The sequence below is a fragment of the Molossus molossus genome, unplaced genomic scaffold (genome assembly GCF_014108415.1).
Source record: "Molossus molossus isolate mMolMol1 unplaced genomic scaffold, mMolMol1.p scaffold_m16_p_24, whole genome shotgun sequence".
NCBI lineage: Eukaryota > Metazoa > Chordata > Mammalia > Chiroptera > Molossidae > Molossus > Molossus molossus.
The window spans coordinates 3,390,739-3,410,012 of record NW_023425360.1 but is presented as its reverse complement, the minus strand read 5'-3'; the positions used below and the strand labels follow the sequence as shown (position 1 = coordinate 3,410,012).

Here is a 19,274-nt window from a genome sequence, read left to right as displayed (position 1 = left end):
AAAAAAGCTTCTGGGAGCTTTAGACTTAGCTCACAAAGATTAAGTTATAGAAAGGCAGGTTTTGGTTCAATATGAGAAATAATGTTCTAACAAGTAGCATTTTCAAAATAGAGAATGAATTACCTTGTGAGAACATGAATTTATAAGTTGTTTGAGCAAATGACGACTAACCAATGAATAGGACTGTACATTAGGGCAAAAGGAACTATAAATTTGCCATCTTATAGTATACGACCACAGGTAAAAATATAATCTTACCTGGTTTTCAAAAGTAGTTAAAATATGTGATATGCCTAAAATACTTTTTGTACCATCAGAGTCTGTGCCAGTTTCGTGGTTAGATTGCTGAGCAGGCATTTTCTCAAGCTTTGAGAAGTCCTCTGGCGTGCTTAGGCCATCCTTCTTTCTGTCACAGGCATCAAGCTCCTTTAACATACTACAAATTTAAAAATATACAACCAATCAAAGTATAGAATAGATCAAATGCATTTTTCCTCTACTATTTCTCCACAACTGGTCAGACAATAGTAACAGAAAAGAGAAACTCTTTTTATATCTTTATTCTAAAACCTCTTTAGCTGGCCATCAATGTCATTCATCTTCTGACCCAAGAGACCCTTTCAATTTGACCTCCAATTATGTCCTTCCAATAATCCCAGGCTTTAATTGCAGTGCATCACTCACATTCTTTTGTTGTTGTTAATCTTCAATGAGGGTATTTTTCCACTGATTTTTAGATAAAGTGAAAGGAAGAGAGGGAGAAAGGGAGGGAGGTAGGGTGAGAGAGAAATATTGATGTGAGAGAGCACATCGAATGGTTGCCTCCTGCATGTCCCTGACCAGAGCTGGGGATGGAGCCTGCAACCCAGGTATGTGCCTTTGACCAGGAATCAAATCTGAGACCATTCAGTCCCCAGGCTGATGCTCTAACTGCTGAACCAAACTGGCCAGGGCATCATTTACATTCTTCACATAAGTCCTGCATTGTCTACTTCAGAAATTTTGCCTCTGCTCTTCTATGAAAAAATCACCATTCCAATCTCTTCTTATCCAAATTACACCTGTTCTTTTAGGCCCAACTCAAATGTTACTTTTCTGATTTCTCCAGCAAGTGGTTATTGACATCTCTTTCTTCTGAGACTCCAAAGCATTTTATCCAGACTTCTCATATACCAACATGTCTATGTGTGTTTCTATACATATAACTAACATATACAGATAATACAAGACGATATTAACATGGTCAGTCTGACTGGATATAAAAAATACTGTAAAAGTAACAAACAGCCCTAGCCATTTTGGCTCAGTGGTTAGAGTGTGGCTCAAGGACCAAAGGGTCACAGGTTCAATTCCCAGTCAAGGGCACGTACCTGAGCTGCAAGTTGGATCCTTGGTTGGGGTTGTATGGGAGGCAACCAGTCGATATGTCCCGTACTCTTTTTTTTTTAAATCTTCACCCAAGGCCCTGGCCAGTTTGGCTCAGCGGTTAGAGTGTTGGCCTGCGGTCCGGAGAGACCCTGGTTCGGTTCCCGCTAAGGGCATGTACCTCGGTTGCAGTTTGTCCCCAGCCCTGGTTGGTCGTGCAGGTGGCAGCCACTCGATGTGATCCTTTCACATCGATGTTTTTCTCTCTCTTTCTCTCTCTCTCTCTCTCTCTCCCTCCCTCCCTCCCACTCTATCTGTGCAAAAAATGGAAAAGTGTCCTTGGGTGAGGATAAAAAAAAAAAAAAAATCTTCACCCAAGGATATTTTTTTATTTATCTTCAGAGAGAGAGAGAGAGAGAAACATTGACATGAGAAGGACACATCGACCTGGTTGCCTCCCGCATGACACCAACCAGGGCAGGGGACGAACCGCAATCGAGGTACATGCACTTGGCCAAAATCGAACCTGCAACTCACTGGTCCTCGGGCGGACGCTCTACCACTGAGCCAAACCGGCCAGGGCTTGATATTGTCTCTTTCACATAATGTTTCTTTCTCTCTCTCTCTCCTTCCCTCCCTTCCATTCTATCTAAAAAAATCTATAGAGCCCTGGCCAGTTTGGCTCAGCAGTTAGAGTGTCGGCCTGCAGTCCAGAGAGACTTGGTTTGGTTCCCGCTAAGAGCACATGCCTCGGTTGCAGTTTGTCCCAGCCCTGGTTGGTTGTGCAGGTGGCAACCACTTGATATGTCCCTTTCACATCGATGTTTCTCTCTCTCTCCCCCTCCCCCTCCCACTCTATCTGAACAAAAAATTAAAAAATGTCCTCGGGTGAGGATAAAAAAATAAATAAAAATAAATAAATCTATGGAAAAATATCCTTGGGTGAGGATTATCAAAAAAAAAAAGTGAAATTGTTAGAGGGTACGGTGGTAATCCAAAGAAAGATAACACATTCTGGAACGTGAGAAGGCTTTGCAAAGGGGTAGAATTGGAGGAAACCTTGAAAGTTGGATATAAAAAGTGACAAGCTATGAAGAAGAGATTAAAAAAAGATAATTCTATTCACTTGATATACAAGAATCATGTATACTTTTTCTAAAATGGGACTTTGAAATGTAATCCTGATTTAGTTAGAATAAATCATATAAAATAATATATTATATTCAAAGAATGGGCCTTACATTTTAGCCATGTTTTCCAATTTGTCTCATTAGGCTCTTGAGGGCTTAGGCTATTGTAAGGCCGTAACTAGTGATAAAGCTGAAAGGTATGTCGGGGCCTGAAGATGAAAGATTTTGAGGGCCAACTCAAGAGGTTTATGAATAAAAGGAACTACAAGAACATGTTATACATTACCTGACCATTAGAGTTCTGAAGTCACAACCAGCATTTTAAAACAAAAGATAGTACACTTTACTTGTACTCTGCACAAAAGTGTATCATTTGTGAAATTTCTATTTGTTTTATAATATATACAAATATGTATACAAGGTTCCAATGGAAAACATTGAGAGAATCCATCTTGGAAATACAATTTTGGTCATGCTGAAGATCTAGGTAAAGTTAATTATGGCATGATAACTCAATAAATTATATAGCCATTAAGTGGAATAAAAAATAAAGCCTATATAGCAATACGGAAAAAAAAATTTTCTTTATTGATTTTAGAGAGAAAGGAAGGGAGAGGGAGAGAGAGAGAGAGAAACAGCGATAAGAGAAAACATCGACTGACTGCCTTCTGCTTGCCCCCACTGGGGATTTGGCCCACAACCTGGGCATGTGCCCTAAATCGAACCGGCAACCTCTTGGTGCATGGGTTGATGTTCAACCACTGAGCAACACTGGCCAGGCAGAAAATGTTTTAAAAATACTGTAATACTAAAAGAAGCAGAGGCCCTAGCTGGGTAGTACAGTTGGTTAGAGTGTCGTCCTGATATGCCAAGGTTGTGGGTTCGGTCCCCAGTCAGGGCACATACAAGAATCAACCAATGAATGCATATATAAATGGAACAACAAATCAATATGAATCTCTTTCTCTCTCTAAAATCAATAAATTTTAAAAAGAAAAGCAGAATAGAAATTTGGTTACATGATAATTACAGCAATGCAAAAATCATATACATGTAGAGAAGAATCAAAACCAAACATGGATAAAGAAAATGTTTGGTTTGTTGGAATGTTGAGACAACAAGTAAGAATCCTGTTAAAATGGTTACAGTGTTATTTGTGCAATATGCACTTTTTAAATAAACAAACAAAAAAGGCCAGGAAATAGCACTACGCTGGATCTTAGTCCATCTGCCATTAATTTTATCATCCTGGGCCATTCCCTGCTCTTCCCTGGGCCTTAACTGTTTCACCTGCTAAATGATGATGCTGATTTAGAATCCAGACTCTATTATGAACTCCTGCTCAGTTTTTTACTTTGTGTAATTCTGAATTTCTATTGGAAGAGAGGTGAAAGGGCAGCTGATAATAGTTTTTTAGTTTTGTCATCAAATAGTAATCATGTCTCAACCTTTCCTGCCTCTTCAAACATCCCAACACACCTGTTAAAACACAAACCCAGAGAAACTAGATTATACACACAAACACCTCCTTCCTGCATTACTTCCCTAATTAAGGTAATATACTGTAGGGATCTACTTATCAAAATACTGGTTAATAGTGCAGTATATACACCACCACTCAACTGGACTGTAATTTAGATTGGGGTGAGGATGGATGTAACAATGACTATTAACTAGTATTTTAAGCTATTGAAGAGTTGTGTCGACTATGTATTTTTTCCTATAACACTACCAATTAACCACTATCATGTTCCTAATTTATTAAAATTCAGTGAATGTCAAATACAATAGCCAAGTCTATCCTGTAGAATATAAAGGGGGGGGGGGGTACATATCACTTACTAAGTCATTTTCCAAATAAGGAATTAGCTGTGTCATATATTCCTCCTGATAAAATCAACTACATGAAATTGTTTGGAGATCTCATGCGATTACAATTTTGGTAGTATTCTAAAGCTGGAACTTTATAGTTTTAGAATACTACCAATTAAATAAAATGTATCAATAGGGACTTTTTGAAGCTTTCACTTGGATATAAAATGAACTGTGCAGAACATGATATTATACAGAAATGATATTACATAACTAAATTATTTCAGAATACCCCCAAAACAATTATGCTTATTAATTTATCAGCTATTTTACCTAAAGCATTTTAAAGAGAAAGAAGAGGCAGAAGTCATTCCTTCTTCTGGAGAAGGTGGAACAAAATCTATATTGTAATCATCTTCATCAAGCTCAACACATGGAGATTTCTCAAATGAACGTAATTCCATTTCTTTCAAGTTTTTATCCTTTTCATTATTATCTAAAGTAAACAGTTGATAAACATAGGATATTTTAACAATTAACGAGACAGAAAGAACAGAGTATGAGCACTGAAGACTGAGTGCTTCGGGCAAGTCATAAACAGTAACACCACTCTGTGAGCCCTCTCTTTTCCCACCTTAATGTTGGCTTGTTTCTTTTTGTTTTTTTATCCTCACTCGAGGACATTTTTTGCATTTATCTTCAGATAGAGCAGGAGGGAGAGAGGGAGGAAGAGAGAGAGAGAGAGAAACATCGATGTGAGAGAGACACATTGAGTGGTTGCCACCCACATGACCCCAACCGGTGTGTGGGGACAAACCAGGTACATGCCCCTAGTGGAAACCTAACCTGGGACTCTCTGGTCTACAGGCCAATGTTCTAACCACTGAGCCAAACTGGCCAGGGTGGCTTGTTTCTTCATAAGTGATTATTGAGTCAACTGGAGTCAGTCCAATGAATACTGGACTGAAGCCAAATATCTGCTTAAGGATTTTCATGATTGTCTCCAATTAAATTATGAAACTCCCACTTAGCATTTATGTTTTTATATCTTTTATTCATATTTAAATAAGGGTCCAGCACACCCTCGCCGGTTTGGCTCAGTGGTTAGAGTGTCACCTCAAGGACTATGGAGTCGAGGATTGAATTCTGGTTGGGGGCGTATATCTCGGTATGGTTCGTCACTGGCCCTGGTTAGGGTCATGTGGGAGGCAGCCACTCGATGTGTCTTTTTCATGTTGATGTTTCTCTTTCTCTCCCCCTCCCACTCTATCTGAACAAAAATGGAAAAATGTCCTTGGGTGAGGATTAAATAAATAAATAAATGAGGGTAAAGTGCAACAAATTAGTCTGATAACTGTACAAGCACTATTGTTTGTATAGATAAATTATTTCTACTTTATCACAAAGTCTTCCTAGTGATTTAAGTCTACCAGATTCAGTCTCTCTCTCCTGAGTACAAGAAAAGAACACAATGCCCAATAGTTTCTCTTTAGTTTACCTTTTACCAAATTGTCTCTTCATAAACAGCAACTCATTTGGTCAGACAATAGTTCTGCTTATTATCAATCGCTTTCGGTCCTCTCTCACCCTACAATAACCTTAATGGGATTCAGATGTTTAAAAATGTTAGTCTCATATTTACAACTATTTCATAAAGTAGGTAGTTCCACATATGGCAAATCTTAGCTATTAAGTTCTGGACATCTAGCCCAGCCAGTGTGGCTCAAGGGATGGAGTATTGTCCCATGGACTGAGAGGTCTTAGTTCAATTTCCAGTTGGGGGACATTCTGGGATTATGGGCCCGATCCCAGTAGGGGGTATGTAGGAGGCAGCCGATCAATGTTTCTCTCTCATGTTGATGTTGCTCTCTCTCTAAAAAAACCAATAAAAACATATTTAAACAAAAGTTCTGGATATCTAATAACTATGACACCTAAACATAAAATAATTTGAATGTAATTTATACTTTAATAATAGCATGATTAAATCATATTATACAGCATAAAGGAATTATAATAGAAAGGCTTGGCTTTACTTCTCAATTCTACCACTTACCAGCCAGCAGACATTAATAGGTCACTTTAACCTCTATGAACCTTATTTTTTTTGTATGTAAACATCACAGAGCTATCCTTGGTGTTCATATAAAAATTACATTAGCAGAAATTAAATCTTTCATTTCATTAGTATGTCCTGCCTCAAGCATGTGGCCAACAGATTATTCAATAAGCACCTCTAAAGATCCTAAGGACAAAAGCTGTATTATATTTGCTACTGTTCCAATGCCTAGCTTTGAATGAATGAATACAATTGATAAACTGAAATGAAAATAAAATAATGTTTACCTCTTTCCTCTCCCAAATGAGTTTTTAAAGACTATCCTGAGTATCTTCATTTGTAAGCTCTCTGGAATTGGGGTCATCATCAATACAAATCACATCACTACTTAAACATTCAGAGTCAGCCTTCTGTTCCTTCATCAAATATATTTGCTTGCATTCAGAGGAGGAAGTCAAATTAGCCTTTACTGTATTTTATGAAGCTGTGTTTTAAAAAAGTTTCTCTTAGAACTTTTTGATTTCTGAGCAGTGCTTACTCTTACAAAGTGATTTCTGAGTGGTGTAACAAATACTTTTGAATTCCCAGAAGTATCAAAGTCATCCATATCATCCCAATCATTGATGGTAATAAAAGAATCTGATGAAGAACTACATTCTAATTTCTTGAAAGTAGCATTTCGAGAATCCTTTATAATCAGTGTGCTCTGGGTAGTATCTAAAACTTCTTGTGGAATCTGTGTCAAATCTGGCAATAATGGTTTTGAACCAACTCTCTTGGTTTGCTGTCCTGCAGCAGCATTTTTAAAGTCTGTTGATTCATGGTGTGGGGTAAAGTTTCCCTGAAAGAAAAGTCCTCAGCAATATTAACATCTTTATCACTTCACACAGGTGTTTTTGCTACTGACACATTAGTCACAGACACATTGTTGGCTGAAGATATTTTCTTTTTAAAAGTGAAACCACTGGAAAAAATTAAATACCTGAATTAGATAAATTTTAACAAACCCATCAACTACACAAAACTCTAAATTTTTTTTTTTTTTTACTGATTTATACAACTTACCTTCTATCCCCTTCTCCAATTTTAAAATTTATAAGGTTACTAAGATTATACTTTGTATGCTCTGATCCTTCCTATTCAGCGGCTAATCAGTTTTGAGAGTATCCAGGCCATTCCCACTACTTTATTTCTCAGGCTGGTAGTCCTTAATTAATAGCACCTCCAGAGGGAGAAGACGGCATAAGTGAACAAAAGAAGAGACTCAAATTTGGCTATTGTTACTAATCTGATCAAAGTTTTATGGGGGAAAATTTAAAAACTGCTCACTATACTGAGATTTGGAGGAGAAGCAAGAGTCTTAGACATCTCTGGATTTAGTGACATAAAAGTGAATGGTGACTTTATTTTTTTTTTTTTTCCTCACCCGAGGACATTTTTCCATTTTTTGCACAGACAGAGTGGGAGGGAGAGAGAGGAAGAGAGAGAGAGGGAAACATCGATGTGAAAGGGACACATCGAGTGGCTGCCACCCGCACGACCCAACCAGGGCCGGGGACAAACTGCAACCGAGGTACATGCCCTTAGCGGGAACCGAACCCGGGTCTCTCCGGACCGCAGATGGACGCTCTAACCGCTGAGCCAAACCGGCCAGGGCGTGAATGGTGACTTTAAAGTCAAACACCCAGAGGGTGCCTAGAACCTCATAAGGGTACAATAAGGAACACAATAAGGAACGTAAGTTATTACTAGATATCATTATGAATTTGGAGTATAGCTTGGAGAAAAGATCAAAACCAGACAGCTATCGTTTCCTTATAAATTGTTTTTGGAAAAGATATAAAATTATATTAAAATACTAAAAATACCTATTTGCCCAAATTTACAAAAAGATTCATTATTCATTTACTCAACAAATTTTTACCGAGCAAATGTTATATGCCAGGAACAGTGCGAAAGTGCTGAACAATTTATTACCTGGTGCTGCTAACACATGTTCTACCATTAATTTGCAAAGTGGGAAAATCACTGACCCCAAAGCTTTATTTCCTCATCTATATAATAAAAGGGTGAAAAGAGCAGATATCTCATTTTAATGATAATATATATTAGTACCTGTATAACAACAAAACCACCAAAAGACTTACGAAGATTTTGGTTTTTAAAGATTTAATTTATTGTTAAGTTTTCTGCCTGAATGATGCTCCAGTTGCTCCTGTATATTATTTTGAAGAACAGCAGCCATGATCCTAAAAGAGACAGGGGGAAAAGTTCAGTACAGTTATGTACTTTGCATTAATCATAATATTTGGGGGGATACGGGTGGCAAAGGGGATGGAACACTGTTCTAACTGTGCCCAAAGTAATAAGGCTATTTTTTGGTCAATAAATTGTTTTGACATTTGAAATATATAATCTTTAACTAGCGGAGGCTCATTTGAATAGCAAGATGACCTGGTTTTCCCCCCATGCTAAAATAAACACAAAAGACATTAAGGGAAGGGATTATTGGAAAAGGGCTTGCAGAAAAATGATACCTGGCTTGGGCTTAAAAAATAAATAGAAACTAGACAGGGAGTTCAGTGGGCAAAAATAATCAAAGTACAATGAAAATCCAAAAAAGAAATAAATAACATAATTCTATACCCAAGGGGAAAACTGGGAAAAGGAAGAGCACCACCAATAAGAGCAATGGTTCACCAGCAAGACACCATGCTTCATAATTATCTAGTTTCAACCAAAAAGAATACTTTTACCAAGCATATTTTTCCCTTGTAGAACAAACTGTGATACTGTTGAGCTATTGCCTGAGATAATGTACAGCTTGGGCCACCTTAAAGTTACTGGGGTACTGGAAGACAGGACAGCCAAAATCTATGGAAAACAAAAAATTTTCATTTTAGCTGATAGTTACAACCTCCTTCCCATTCTATCTCTAACAGAGATCTACTTTTATAACATATCTTAGGAAAAAGGATTAACAATATTAGATAATATTTGTGGAAATAAGTTTTACATAAATCATATTTCACTCACTACTATTAAAATCACCTATGCTTACTAACTGTTGTACTTTAGATAACAGTAAAAAGAAAAATTTGGAAGAAACTGAATTACACTCAGTTGAGAAATCTTCATGTGTTAAGCTTAAGGAAGATAATTATGATGCATTTTTTTGTTCTACCTTCTCCAGAAGAGACGACTTCTGCCTTTTCTTTTTAATAATTTTGCTTTATTGATTTTAGAGACACAGGAAGGGAAGGAAACACCAATGATAGAACATCGATTGGACGCCTTCTGCATACCCCCCACTGGGGAATCGGGTCCACAACCTGGGCACGTGCCCTGACTGGGAATCGAACTGGTGACCTCTTGGTGCATGGGTCAGTGCTCAACCACTGAGCCACATCAGCAAGGAGACTTCTGCCTTTTCTTTTTCTTTAAGTCCTGACTGGTTTGGCTCAGCAGTTGTGAGTACACAAAACAGAATTTATTCCTGAATTATTATTTAATCATTATTGTATTATTTTCCATACAAACAAGTGTAAACCTACTTTTGCCCCACCCTGTATTTCTATCAAGAGAAACCTACTCTGACCTATTTTGTTACCCTCACATAGTAGTACAGCTCCCATAGGATGTGACAGGATGTTTAATTCTTTTCCTTTATTCATTAGTTTAAAAAAAATGATTATTTCTCTAGCAACTGCCAATGATGATCAATTTTTTTAGTATTATTGTATGTTTCAATCCAATACAGTTATCACTCTTATTGATTCTGAAATTGTTTTATGTTAGGCCAGAGGGAGACATTACAGGTTCATTCTTCATTGCTTTTGACAAAACCTTAGTAGTCTTCGAGATTTTCGTTACCGTCTGGAATGAAATGATATCCCAGGCTTATCTTGAGCATTTTTTTTTGCCCTAGACTTAAAATCGGCCATTTCCCCATTGAGTCCCCCTGCCTTTCTTAAATGGAGAATATTTTAGGACCATAATCCCTCCATGTACAAAGGCATATCCCCATTTTGCTCTATCTGAAGATAAATGCAAATAATAACAATAATAATAATAATACTATGAGCAAGCCCTGGCTGGTTTGGCTCAGCGGTTAGTGTCAGCCTGTGGACCAATGAGTCACGGGTTTGATTCCGGCCAAGGACACGTACCTAGGTTGCAGTTTGTCCCCGGCCCTGGTCAGGGTTGTGCAGGAGGCAGCCAGTTGATGTGTCCCTCTCACATTGATGTTTCTCTCTCTCCCTTTCCCTCCCTCTCTCTTTCTCCCACTCTATCTGAAAATAGAAAAATATCCTTGAGTGAGGATTAAAAAAAAAAAAAATTATATATAGGCAAAAACAAGACTATTCTCTTATTTTCATTCTCATATTAAACATTCTTGCTGGTGCAAAAATATTTTTTAAAAAATTAGAAAAGGCCCTGGCCGGTCTGGCTCAGCGGTTAGAGCGTCGGCCTGCGGTCCTGAGAGACCCGGGTTCGGTTCCCGCTAAGGGCATGTACCTCGGTTGCAGTTTGTCCCCGGCCCTGGTTGGTCGTGCGGGTAGTAGCCACTCGATGTGTCTCTTTCACATCGATGTTTCTCTCTCCCTCTCTTTACCTCTCTCTCCCTCCCACTCTATCTGTGCAAAAAAAAAGGAAAAATGTCCTCGGGTGAGGATAAAAAAAATAATAAAAAATTAGAAAAGAAGAAATGTGAATATCATGACATGTAGACAATCTGATTATATACCAACACAATCCAGTCAATTGATAATTGACCACAGATAACAATAGATAATTAAAATGTCAGTAAAATGGTTAAATAAAATATAAATTCACAAAAGTCAAATACATTCTCATGTAGTAGTAACAACTAACTAGAAAATACAATTTTTAAAAAGCATTCAATTAACAATCACAATGGAAAAATTAGACAACTACCAATTAACCTAACAAAGACAAACATCTTCATGATATAATGAAAAACCAAACATTACTTGGAGAAATAAAGAAAGATTTGGATAAATATTTCATGTCCTTAGATGAAAGATTTAAATGTCATAAAGACAACAGTACTGCAAAAATTAATTTGCGTTTAACAAAATTCCAACTGAAACACCACAAGAATATTTCACAAATCTCAACAAAAATGCTTCTAAAATGCATTTCACAAAAGCACAATACAAGAATACTAAATACCACTGTAGTGGGAACTAGCGTTACAAATATTATAATCATATTAAATGTAACAATAATTTAAATGGCATGGTACTTATCTTTAAAAATGAAAAACCTAGTCTCCCAAATATGTTTAATGTGTAATAACAGAAACAACAAAATAGGGAAAAGAATCAATATTTAACAGATGTTAATGGAATAATCATTAAGCCACTAGTAAGTGGCAAACCATGATATGAGCCAAATCTGGCCTGCAGCCTGTGTTTGTAAATAAAGTTTTACTGAAATACAACCATGCCCATTTGTTCACATACTGCCCATGGCTGCTTTAGCACCATAGTTGAGTAGTTATGACAGAAAATGTTGGGTCTGCAAAGCCTAAAAATGTTCACTATCTGGCCCTTTACAGAAAAAGAGTGACAGTTGCTCTAGATTATTGCTGGATAAAACAGAAAATTATTAAGTAAATACATCAAATCTCTGACAAAAAGCTTAAAATATTATCAGGTTAAAATCTACATCAGCCCAGCCTGTGTGGCTCAGTGGTTGAGCATCCACCCATGTACCAAGCGGTCACCAGTTTCATTCCCCGTCAGGACACATGCTCAGGTTGTGGGCCAAATCCCCAGTGGGGGCATGCAGGTGGCGGTCAGTAGATGTTCTCTCTCACTGATGTTTCTATATTTCTTCCTCTCTCTCTAAGAAATCAATAAAAGAAAAATAAATAAAATAAAATAAAATATCTAAATCAAAGTAAAAAATCTAAATAAAAGCTCTCAGGAGAGCATTTCAGCTGCTTTTCTTTCAAGGACAGCAGTCTAATATTAAGAATTTGAACATCAGTTCTGATCACCTTGCAGAGAAAAATGTTCTAAATCAAAGTTAGGCTCCACCCAATGTGAGAAGTATTCATTCCCTTATAAAACTAGCACCACAAAGGACTATGTCATTTGGGAAAAGGAAATCAAAATTAAACCCCTCAGATGTCTGTCTATAAGTAAAGTTACCAGTTGCTGAAGGATTGAAAGGGACAGACCCTGAATCCACAAGGCCAAGAATCTTTTCAATTTTCATACCTGCATAATTAAAAAACAAAAACAAAAAACCTCAAGCCATGAATTTAGATTAAAGTGATCCTAACTCCAAGGCCACCCAGCAGAAGCAAATGCAAAAACATCTCTGGGGAAAGACACCTTTATTTCCGGCCTTCTCACCATCTACAAACAATTTTTCAAGACATTATGTACCAAACACAAACAAAAACAGCCACGTACACCACACAAGGCAACAAGAATGAGAACTAACTGAAACAGAGGCAAACAACACCAGGCATAAGAGTAGAAAACAAACGTGCTCCAGTTAGAAATACAAAAAGCAAGTTTCATATGATCTCACTTATTTGTGGAATATAATGAACATAACAGTCTGAGGAATGGGGTAGTCCCAGAGACACGGAAGTGGGGTACAGACTGACAATCCCCTAAAGAGGGGGGTGGTGGGGGAGAGATAAACCACAGAACTTATATGCATGTATGCATGAACAGTGGACATGGACAACAAACTGGGGAAAGGGCAGGGAGGGAGGGGGAGAGGGGAGTCAGTGGGGGGAAAAAGGAGAAACATCTGTAACATAAATTAATTTAAAAAAAAAAGAAGCAAGCCTGAAATAAGCAGAACATTCCAATTAGGGTGGTAGAAGGGAAGTCTACACAATCTCATCAATGTTTTTATCTCTCTCTCCCTCTCCCTAAAAAAAAAGAAAAAAAAAAAATCAAAACATGTTAGAAAGTAAATAGATAAAGTGGATGTGTGTAATTTCCCGGCTATTGTTGTTTTATGACACATCTAACACTACGGTATATGCCCAGTCTTTTAACTCTGGGTTTCCGCATCAGTGTAATGAAGGCACTGGCACCTGCCCAGAAATTCTCCTCCCTGCAGACATAAGCGACTTGCTGACAGGGGCCCCAGCGAACAAAATGCTGGTTCGATTTGCTTGTTTACTATTTCCCACGCAGAATACCTGCTCCCCCTTCTCAATTTCTGGTCCCTCCGCCCCTCCCACGACTGCTCCTCAGTCTACACTGGTGGCACCTTCTCCATTTCGGGACATTCCGTGGCCCCAGTGTTGTGACACCGAAGGGGAGAGAAGCCTGGGAGATGCTTTGGAGTCAACTCTTGGTTCGCATCCTCCTCTGGCACTTAATTCCCAGAAGCCCTTTCGGCGCGGACAAGCTTTGTGCTCCGGCCGCTCCGCGAGCGACGCGGGACCCACTTCTCCGGGTCGGGTCGTGCAGACAGAACCCTTACTGTGTCCCAAGGACTCTGCGCAGCACTGACTGCACGTACTAAGTCACTGAATCCCGACCCCGAACCAAAACCAAACAATGCAGAAGGGGTCAGTTCCCCCCCAGGGGCACCCGGTTTAAGTAACGGCGGGGCCACAGAGCTGGTACGGAAGGGCGGGGATTCGAATCCGCGCACCTGAACCTCAGTCCTTTGTGGGTACTTGTGAAGCTACAAGGTAAGAACCGGGTGCCAAGCACGTGGCACCCGGCAGACCCTCAAAGCGCAGGAGCCGGGCTCAAGGCTACGGAAGGACATAAGGCAGAGCAGCGTTTTGATTTTTCCTCGAGGGAAATGGGGACCGGGCAGCGGCCAGGCCTGAGCTGGGCGGAACCGGCTCGGCCCCAACGCCCGGGGCGACGCGAGCTCAGCTCGGCCCGGTCTTGGGCCTGTTTCTCGCAGGGAACCGTCTCTGCTCTGTCGCAGGCTGCCCCCGAAACGACAGGACTCGGCGGCCGGGCGGGCCACGGAGGAGCCAGCGAGGCTTCCCCGCCTCCGGCCAGCTGGGCCGGGGAGGGCGGGCCCTGAGTCCGCGCGCCGCACTCACCTGTCCCTCAGGCTCCGAGCAGGCGGAACCAGGGTCCAAACTCCCCGCGTCGCCTCCTCAGCCTGTGCGCGGTGGACCAGCTCACTTCGCGCCAGAAGTTGGCAGATTCCGATTGGCTGCGTCCTGAGAAAACCGGCCAATACTGTCGCGCCGTGGTACTTGTCCCCGCCCCCATGAGCTTCCGGGGCGGGGCCACCAGTCGGCGCTGAGAAATCCTGTTCCCAAAGCCCAATCAGAACTCAGAATGGGAGGTCAGGTGACTACAGTTAAAACTCTCTTGGGCTTCCGGTGCTAGTTTGGGCTCCGTATGTTTTGTTTCCTAGTTTTGGCGAAGGCTTTTCATTCAAAACAGGCAGTGGGGTCGGAGGCTGCGGTGGGACTGAAAACCCTGGGTTCGAGGAAGGCCTGAGACTGGCCAGTTCCCACGGGCAGAGACTGCGACGGGGCTCGTGGGCTCTGGCCGTCCGAGCCTCCCGCGTTCTCTCCCCTCCGCTCCCTTAGTAAGGCGGCCCCACCCGTTCCTCCTGCACTCCAGCTACAGTAAGTTGTCGTTAATGGGGAAAGGGTTCCCCCAGGTACGTGTACAGTTCCTGAGTGAGAAGCCACGCTGCGGTTCCAGCTGATTGTGGCCACGCGAGAATGTGGCCCTGGGATGCCAGATTTTTTTTTTTTAATTCCTTATTTATATAGCTTTTAAGGAAAACTGAACAACTATTTCTTTCTTATGTGTGAAGTATGCCACTTTTCAAATTTTACAAAAAGGAACAAGTGCTGCCGAACAAAACACGTTATTAAATTATAGAATAAAACAAAGGCAGAGCACTTAGGCAGATTTTTTTTTTTTTTTTTTATCCTCACCTGAAGACATTTTTCCATTTTTTGTTCAGGTAGAGTGGAAGGGAAAGAGAGGATCAGAGGGAGAGGGAGAAACATCGACGTGAAAGGGACACATCGAGTGGCTGCCACCCGCACGATCAACCAGGGCTGGGGACACACTGCAACCGAGGTACATGCCCTTAGTGGGAACCAAACCCGGGTCTCTCGGGACCGCAGGCTGATGCTCTAACTGCTGAGCCAAACCGGCCAGGGCTAGGCAGATTTTTAATAGCAAAATGGCCAAATAGGAAGCAGGATAAAGACAAGGTACAAATTATGAATAATCTCCCAAAAGAATAAAGCCACTAACAGACTTAAAAGGATACCACCTAGAACATTAAGTAGAACCCTTTCAGAACTCAACCAGGTGTGGACGAAAGGGGTCACTTGCTAACCTGACAAGCTCAGGGAAGCCTATCTCTTGTCCTTTGCATCTATAATAACATTCCTTTGGAGTGTCAGGGTAACTCCCCTTTTTTCCAAACCCCTCAGGACACAACCAGTGCACCAGGATGGAAACCATAAATCCTCTCATTGTTACTGTTGTCTTGTTCATTGTTGACTGTTAACTATCCTATACCCACCTATGTAAAAGATACATGTGTCTATCATTCTACTTTTCATCCAATCCCAGAGGTCTGCCCATCCCCCCTCTTTGCTTTCTCCCACCTCCCTCATCTAGCACCAATGGATTTTGTGTAACCCACTTACGTATTCTCTTTTTATTATAATGTATAAAATAAGGTGCAAAACTGACATTCTCTGGAGCATTATCTCAATCTGCTGAGATTTTGCTTCCCTGCAATTGTTTACAGTTTGGCTCAAATAAACTAAAAAATATTCTTAACAGGTTTGAGTGTTTCTTAAATTGACAGAGGATGACACCGCTGAAATTGCCTGCTCCACACACTGCTGAAACCCTCCTTTTGCTTTTTCTTCACTGTCCTTCAAGTTTGTACCCTTCTCTAGTGCCAGGCATTGTGCTAGGCTCTGGAGAACTTCCTAATGGAGCACACAGTGTATTACACATCTGTGAAAGAGGCAGACACTTGTACACTAATAATGACAACATAAGCCATAAGAAAGAGGACAGATACTATGGGAGCACCCAGGAAGGACATATAAACAGACCTGTAGGGTTAGGTAAGGCTTTCAGAAGGTGTCCTCACACCTGAGAGATGAGTCAGTAATTTTAATATTGAATATTGGGTATGGATGGAACCAAAGCATTAATGTAGTAACCCACCATGGGGCTCCTGTTTGTGTCCTCAAAATTCATATGTTTAAGTCCCAACTCCCAATGTGACTGTATTGGAGATAGGATGTTTATGAAGGGTAACTATAGTTAAAGCGAGGCATTCCTATTTTTTTTTCTGTATTTTATAGTTACTTTCTGAATATTATAGAAGCACAGTGTTTACATTTAGTGGAATTCCAGGTATAACTATAATTTGAGCTTCAGTAATAATTAAGTCCATAAAACTTTGTCAATTGGTGCACTTTCACAAATGTTACAGTTAGTTTAGAACCTGGGTTGCAGATACACAAAAGCCACTCAGCACTCTTATTATCTTTTTGTTACATAAATTCTTTCAGTATATAAATTTTTTTCTTTTTTGGTACGTGCCCCTAGCAGGAACTGAACCCGGGACTCTCTGGTCCGCAAGTCAATGCTCCAACCACGGAGCCAAACTGGCCAGGGCTAAATTTGTTTTCTTTATTGACTTTTAGAGAGAGAGGAAGGGAGAGGGAGAGAGAGAGAGAAATATCGATTGGCTGCCTCCTGCATGCCCCTCACTGGGGATTTGGCCCACAACCTGAGCATGTGCCCTGACCCGGAATCAAACCAGCGACTTCTTGGTGCAGGGTCGACACAACCACTGAGCCACACCACCTGGGCCAGCACATAAAATTTTTAATATAAATTTTGGACTTTCAATTGGGCCAAATTAAGGACCTTTGTTTTAATTAAATATCACAAATACATGTATAATGTATCTTACATTTATATTATATTTAATTTATATTAAAATACTATGTATACATAATTTATTTAGTTACCTTTTATTTTTCTCCCCCTGTATTTGGGTTTTGTTTTTTTATACCCTGACCACCTTTTTTCCTCCTGTTTTAGGCTTTTAGCCACTGAAGCTGTGGTTTTTAGTTTCTGCCCCAGTCTGATAAAAAGAAAGAGGGAGGGGGAAGGGCCCAGTGCTTCTAGGCAGCAGCTGCTCCCTGTCTTCAGCCTATTCTGTCCTCTTTTTGCAACCCCCTCCCTTTTTGTCTTTTTAAAAAAAAATCTTTTAGAGCGGCCTAGCAGCTGTATCTGTAGGTGGGCAAAGTTTTTTTCCTTTTTTCTTTCTTTCTGTCTCCTGTCTGTCCCTGACCATTTCCTTTTTTTTTTTTTTTTTTTTCCCCTTTTGAGTGTTTACCTGATAAACTCCTAGTGTGAATAATTCCAGCAAAATTTGAAGCATAGGGACTCTCCCTGGATGTCAGGTACCTGGCCCTGAATTGATTTAGGGCAGGGGAAATATTGGTGTGGTGTGTGGAGGTGATAAAGGAGGTGGCTCTGAGTATGCTCTTAGGATTGGTTGGAGGGTTTGTAATAAGACTTTCCAAAAGTAGCATCACAGGAAAAAATAAACAACTTTAGCTATTATTTTGCCCCAGTGGTTAACACATGCCAAGTGGACAAATACAGAATTGAAGACAAAAATGTTAGCGCAGGCTCTCTCTACCCTGGGGCATCTTCAAAGAAGCCAGTGCTAGGAGCCAAGAGTGGCCTCCACCGCACATGAAGGTTCCAGGCATGAAAGAGCCCAAAATACCGAAGACCACACAACACCTTTTGCAGTAGACATCTGTTTTCGCCTGTGGAGGATCAGCTCCCGGCACCTTGCTATTCCTTGGGAGGGCCACCCTCCTCAACTCCCAGCCCTTGTTCCTAAAGCCATTGTTGGACTCAATGCTCAAGCCTAGGGCTTCAGAGGTGGTCATGTGACTTGGATCTAGCCAATCTGCATATCCCGCTATCTTGGCCTTGGTGATTGGTTCAGGAATGAGCCTATGACTCCAGCTGGTCCAGTGAGAGCTCTCCCCAAGACTTTTGCTAGAATTTATTGGGAACATGCCCTTTCTGGTGGAGTTGCCAGACAGTCGTTAGGATGTCATCCTGGACTTGGGACTGGAGGAGCGCCACACAGAAGAATAGTGGGAACTAGCCTGAGAAGGAAGCCACCACAGAGGAGAGTGCAGGCAAGAGAGGGAAAGAAACTGGGTTCTGATATGACTGTTTGAGGCCAGGATCCTGTGGTATTGTCGGCCATGTCATGGACTTTTCAGTTTCACGAGCTGATAAATTACCTTTCGTGCTTCAAAAAAATGCAAGGTGCAAAATAGTAGACACAGTATAATTACTGTTTGTGTAGAAAATAGTATTTATATGTATCTGTTTGTACATGCATTTATACTTTTCTGATAAGTGAAAAACTAATAACCATGGATATGTGTTGGGGAGTCAGAACTGGGTAGATAGGGAAGGAGACATAGATTTCCCTGTATATCCTTTAATATCTTTTGACATTTGCACATTTGAGAATGTTACCCATTTATAGTAGAAATACAGAATTTTAAAAATACAAAAAAACTAGAGGTTGCAGTGGTCCATTAAATAATCTAAAATTCCTACACATGCAAGAAATTAGGAAAATGTGACCCATAATAAAAACAACAGCAAAGAGTCAGTAGAAACTGACCTCATCTGTAATAGCATAAGACAAATAAATACTGTATTAATAAGATGTTTTTTAAAAAAAGACACTGACCTTAAAATGGTCCAAATGTTGAATGTAGCACAGACTTTAAGGAATTATAAATATGTCCAAAAACTTAAAAGAAAATATGTTCAAATCATCAAAAGAAAATACTGTCATAATGAGTGAAATAATGGGAAACCAAGCCC

At 40.2% G+C, this 19,274-nt stretch overlaps 1 long non-coding RNA gene and 1 pseudogene across 1 annotated transcript; both read right to left on the bottom strand.

Annotated features, from left to right (window-relative positions):
- Positions 1 to 310: 310 nt before the first annotated feature.
- LOC118640950 lies at positions 311 to 4,799 on the bottom strand. The gene is made up of 2 exons (XR_004961490.1): positions 4,641 to 4,799; positions 311 to 436 (listed from the first exon to the last, which is right to left on the bottom strand). It is a non-coding gene; the product is annotated as an uncharacterized LOC118640950 (long non-coding RNA).
- Positions 4,800 to 6,526: 1,727 nt separating this feature from the next.
- LOC118641020 lies at positions 6,527 to 18,310 on the bottom strand (annotated as a pseudogene).
- Positions 18,311 to 19,274: the final 964 nt, after the last annotated feature.